The sequence below is a fragment of the Myxine glutinosa genome, chromosome 7, assembly GCF_964187855.1.
Source record: "Myxine glutinosa chromosome 7, kmMyxGlut1.1, whole genome shotgun sequence".
Classification (NCBI taxonomy): Eukaryota; Metazoa; Chordata; class Myxini; order Myxiniformes; family Myxinidae; genus Myxine; species Myxine glutinosa.
In genome coordinates this window covers 18,436,524-18,442,616 of record NC_136267.1, presented here as the reverse complement: position 1 = coordinate 18,442,616, position 6,093 = coordinate 18,436,524, and positions in this window count along the sequence as shown.

The window sequence follows — 6,093 nt, the reverse complement described above, 5'->3', positions numbered from 1 at the left end:
GCCCTCGCCCTCTCTCAGATCTCTCGATGTCTCCATGTCTCTCGGTCCCTGCTCTCAAATGTTGTGTTTGTGTCCTTCCCCCTCTCTCCCCATCTTGTCTACCGCTCCCTATGTTATATGTTTTATGTGTCGGTTTGTCTTTCTGTGTGATTAATGTTCGCTCTTTCACGAGCCTCGATCTTGTATACAAAAAAAAAAAAAAAAAAAAAAAAAAGCAGTTTAAGGGGGCATTATACCATTGAAGGCAAAAAAAAAACATTTTTTTACAAATATACAAATGCATCAATTAAAATGTTTGTTTCCTAGTATTGTATATATGTACCAAGTTTGAACGTAAATGGACTTGTCATAGAGAAGATATAAGCTCCCCATTACACTGAACACAGTAAAAACAACACTGAATCACAGTAATGCACTTTTTGATAAAATGTCTTGATTGAAAATATGCAAAACTATATGCATATGTACATGTTGCTTGATATATGAACATTACATTGGTATACATTACATAGCATTATATTATGCATGGTTACCATGGTAACCAGATGCATACAAATGATGAATTACCACTTTACAGCTTATATCTTCTCTATGACAAGTCCATTTACGTTCAAACTTGGTACATATATACAATACTAGGAAACAAACATTTTAATTGATGCATTTGTATATTTGTAAAAAAATGGGTTTTTTTTGCCTTCAATGGTATAATGCCCCCTTAAGAGATATAATTATTTAATATTTCCCTTCAATCCAATGTGGTTGCCACACCAGTGACCAATGATATTGTCGCGTCGGGGATTAAGATCACCGAGCTGATGGATAGCCGGAACGAGCTTTAACTCAGAGGAGTACTTTGAAATTGGCTGGATTATCTTTTAACGCGCGCGGCAAGGTTCGAGGCCTTATCTGATTGGAAACACACAGGGTTATTCCGAACCCACAAAATAGAAATGAACCATGACAGAAAGTAAAATTCAACAAATATAAATTTATTTACAGTAATGCAAAAGACAACGAAAGGTGAGGTAAACTAAAATTCCTAAATGAGGGACGTCTCCATTCAGACTCATATACAAACAAGGGGAAAATATAATGAAAATAAAATGATTTGGTTATCGGCCGGTACCCAGTTTTGCGTCCCCAAATGGCTGGTAAGGCTTGCTCGTCGTTCCTCGCCTCCAAACCACTGCACAGGAAGCCCAATAAATTGCGCGGAGTCGGGCTCCCCGACGTCCCAACGTGAGGCCCCTCCCGCGATGCCGACTGCCTCTCCCGTTCAGTCTCTTTCCATAAGCGCATAAGAGCCAAAGATGCGCCACCGCCCACGACCAAGCCAGAACAATGATGAAAATGCGAACACAGCCGTTCTCTTGAAAGCCAGCACACAAGGGAAATGCGACCGTCTCCAACGAACACCAGCACGGAAGAGACCAAGATGGCGAGACAGCTTTTCTTTCCTTTAGCTCTCGAATGTTCCACGCTGACGTCACACTCTGTCCAATCACCGAGCTCTTTCTCAATCATCCCATCGTGCCTCCACCAACCACGAAGGCTGGGGACAAACAACCACAAACCTCCAACAACCACAACTCCATTGAAACTTCACAAAAAACGTCACGAGTCATCAGGGGGTGGAGTCCAATCTTTGCTCCGGAATGTTCGGATGACATCTGCGAGCGCGAGGTGGGACTTACGTGAAAATGCTGCTTCTGTCTGCCTTGGCGGCGCTGAGCGAATGAGCCATTTGTTATAGTTGTTTTACTGAGCCCTCAATTTCCTGGCTGGCCGAATGTAATAAAACCGAAGGGAAGACCACAGGAGGCAAATTACACACTGGGGAAGTAATATTTAAGCCCCAGAAATAATTAGCACAAAGCCACACCCCTTATGGCGACATGCAAACGCTCTTACCCGGACAGATGGCCTACTTACATACATTGAAATGGCTTCTTCGCAACACTTGGAGCATGCTAATCGACACGATTCTATCTCGACTAAGGTATTTCATCGTTTACCCCACAATCGTAACACAGCCTCCTCTCAGTCCCTGACAGCCAAACAGCTCCTTAGCTGTACGTCCTGCCAGGGAGAGTTTCCGCAACATCCAGGCTCCCTTGGCCTCAGGCTCTCATAGCCTCTTCTGGGTCGCCAGGGGTCTCCATACTCACTGGTCTCCCAACAGACCACCCCTCCAACGGATTTCCAATTCCAGACACCACCGGCTGCCAGAGACAAGTTACCTCAGGGGGGCCGCAGTCACCACTCCTCCAGAGCTTAGTCCATTCCTGCAGACACACACAAGGTAAAAGGGACTCTCCCATTTGGTGCAATTTAAATACTCTAATGGTGGTGAGGTGCTCCATGTGAAACAGTTCGTTCAATATTTGTAATTTTTAGTCGAGGGTCAGAAATAAAAATTCGTAATGGTGTCAAAGCGAGTGACCAATTGCAAATTAATAGTAGGATAATTATAGACGGTGTCATCCCAGCCACCATTCTGCCAACAACACAATAAATGAGTAATAATAGGATTTTAAAACGTCATTTTATCCACCAATAGAACATGAGTTGTGCATCCTCGTCCAGGTGTGTTTCATTGTTTTGTAAATAATAACCAAGCGATGATTTACTGTTTGCTGATTGGGTGATGATGAACACAATTACCCTTTTGTGGAGAACAATATTCCTTTTGTCGATGAACACAGTTAATTTTTACCTTCTCCACCGTAGGTGGATGGAGGTTATGTTTTCATCTCTGTCTGTTTGTTTGTCTCTTTGTCTGTGAACAGGATATCTAAAAAATTTGGAGACGGATTCGGACGAAATTTGGCAGATTTAGTATGTGATAATGGCTATTTAGTATGCTATGTATTTAGTATGCTACATTTTTATGTTTACATTTTAGTACAACTACATTTAGTATGCTACAGTATGCTACATTTAGTATGCTGTATTTAGTATTTAGTATGCTACATTTAGTATGCTATATTTAGTATAGAAGCGTATGTGACAAGGACGAAATGATTCGATTTTGGTGAAGATCTGTATTCGGATCCTGCTACTAGAATTTTAAAGTGATTCTTCACCATTGGGAGACTGTGCCAAAAACTATACTTAGCAGGATATCTCAAAAAGTTATGGATGGATTTGGACGAAACTTGGTGGACAGGTTGTGTGTGTGTGTGTGTGTGTGTGTGTGTGTGTGTGTGTGTGTGTGTGTGTGTGTGTGTGTGTGTGTGTGTGTGTGTGTGTGTGTGACAAAGAAGTATTGATTCGATTTTGGTGAAGATATGAATATGGATTTGGACATGAGAATTATTTAATTTTTTAAGTGATTCTTCACCATTGAGAGATGGGGCTAAAACCAACATATAGCAGGATATCTCAAAAGGTTATGGGCGGATTTGGACGAAACTTGTTGGACAGGTTTTGTGTCTGACAGTGAAGAATCGATTCAATTTTGGTGAAGATCCGGATCCGGATCCAGCTAGTAGAATTTCCAGCGAGAACGAAATTTTACCAAAGAAGCGCCTCCGCCTGTATAATTTTTTAGTCATAATTATGACGTCATAGGTCACGTGGTACAGACGCCATCATGGAAAAACGTTACACCTCTAACTACCAAACCGCTCAATGGACAAAATTGAAACATGGCTCATTGTCAGGTACTCACCATGGGGAATAAGATATGCTGATGGTGATGTCCTCGGTGCCTTAATTATGACGTCATAATTCGACAAGTACAATGCTTGATCTGATCAGTGTGAATAAAACAAAAAATCCTGTTCAACTGTTTGTCCGATGGACACGAAATTTTCAGAATATGTGCGGCTCCTCCTTTAGAATTTTTTAAATGATAATTATAACGTCATAGGTCACGTGGTACAGACGCCATCTTGGAAAAAATCGAAAAAGGTTGCACCCCTATATCTCCAAAACCGCCCCATGAAAAAATTGAAATATGGCTCATTGTCAAGTCCTCCCCTTGGGGAATAAGATGTTAATAATGATGTCATCGGTGCCTTCGTTATGACGTCATAGCCGGCGAAGCCGGTGTTGTGAATGAACGCGTACGTTTTATGTTGAAAAGCCAGATTTTGCTGGATCCCTTGAGAATTTCGAAGCTTTGACGCACCAAATCGCTCAATGGAGGCCGCCATCTTGCGGATGCGGAAGTATGCATAACAAATTGAAAAAGTTCAATAGGAGTTTGTTTCGCCCGTCTTTGTTTGATTCACAATCTTATGCACCTCTAATTTGTAATTATAATACTTTAAGACCAACCTCGGCCGCACGGGCCTGGTTATCTTCAACAAAAATCGTCACCAAACACCGGAACCAATGAGATTCGAGCATTTGAAAAAATATTTCAAAAACCAAATCACTCAATGGAGGCCGCCATCTTCCGGATGCGGAAGTATGCATAAAAAAATTGCGAAAAAGTTCAATAGGAGTTTGTTTCACCCGTCTTTGTTTGATTCACATTCTTATGCACCTCTAATTCGTAATTAAAATACTTTAAGCCCAACCTCGTTCCCCGGGCCCACACGGGCCCTGGTTATCTTCAACGAAAATCGTCACCAATTCCCGGAACCAATGAGATTCGAGCATTCGAAAAAATATTTCAAAAAAGCTTATGACCGCGTTTCGGACGCTGAAAACGGCGTCAAATATTCTAAAATTGACGAAGAATTATTTTTTAGAAATCTCGCGGCCGTAGGGGATAGTTTTTCATGGCCGGAAATATCCTAAGTTGAGACGGAATTCACCGAATTAATCAAGAAGGAAATTTTATAAATTTTAATATTTTTTAATATTTAAAAATTTTAAAATACCTACTACAGTACCAACTACCTAACCTACTGATGCCATAGTGATGGGTAAAATAGTCGCAAGGGGCTTTGGCTTTGCCGGCTCATTGCGGCTTTGCAGTCGAGTACTAGTAATACAACACGTATCGATCATTGTGAATTTTCTTTCTCAGCAATTGTTGGGCTGATGGGCAAGAAATTTTCCCCATAGGAACCCCTCCTCATGTAGAATATTTTAATGATACTCATGACGTCATAGGTCATGTGGTACAGGCGCCATCTTGGAACGAACATCTTGAAAACCGAAATATGTTGCACCTCTATCTCCAAACCCTGGTGTTGGCTTAGCGGTTAGGGTGCCGGCTTGGGATCCTAGGATCCTGGGTTCGAATCCCGGTCGATCGCTGAATTAACGCCAGGGGGGTTGACTCAGCCTGTCTTCCTTCCGAGGTCGGCAAATTGAGCACCAGCTTGCTGGGATGAATGATCACGGTGTGTATCCCGATTTAGAATAGGTACACCGTATCCCTGCGCATCGAAAGAGCGTGACCAAGGGTTGGCGGCAGGAAGGGCATCCAGCCATAAAAACATTGCCTCAATCAGGGAACCATGATTGTCATGGGGCCCGAAAGGCTAACCCCCGCTCTAGCGGGGAAAATGGCCTTAAAACGATCATTCATTCATTCATTCTATATCTCCAAAACCGCTGCATGGAAAATATTGAAACATGGCTCATTGTAAAGAACTCCAAATGGGGAATAGGTGTTGTTAACGATGACGTCATTGGTGCCATAATTAGGACATCATAATTCGACAGGGACAACGCTTATAGTACGGCAGGTAGGTGAAATATTTGGGAGAATTGTGACTTTGATGAGACAAGCACGAGAGATGGCACACAGTTAGAGTGTGCCCTAAGGAAGATATTTGGCTATAGGGCCATCACAGATTTATCCTGTGACAACAATGGCGGCCATTTTTCGAAAAAGGATAAATCTGCGATGGCCCTATAGCCAAATATATTTCTGAGGACATACTCTGACTGTGTGCCAAATGCCATGCTTGTACCATCAAAGGCACAATTCTTGCACCTATCTGCCATACTATTAGTCTGATCAGTTTGAAACGTATTGAGCATGATCTATGCAACAATTATATTGGAGAATATAAATTTATGATGTCATCGCTCACGTGGTCTGGCAGCCATATTGGATAAATGAAAAAACAATGTTCAAGAAAAGAAGAGTTGGCTCACAACAAGTTGACTGCGCAGGGTAAG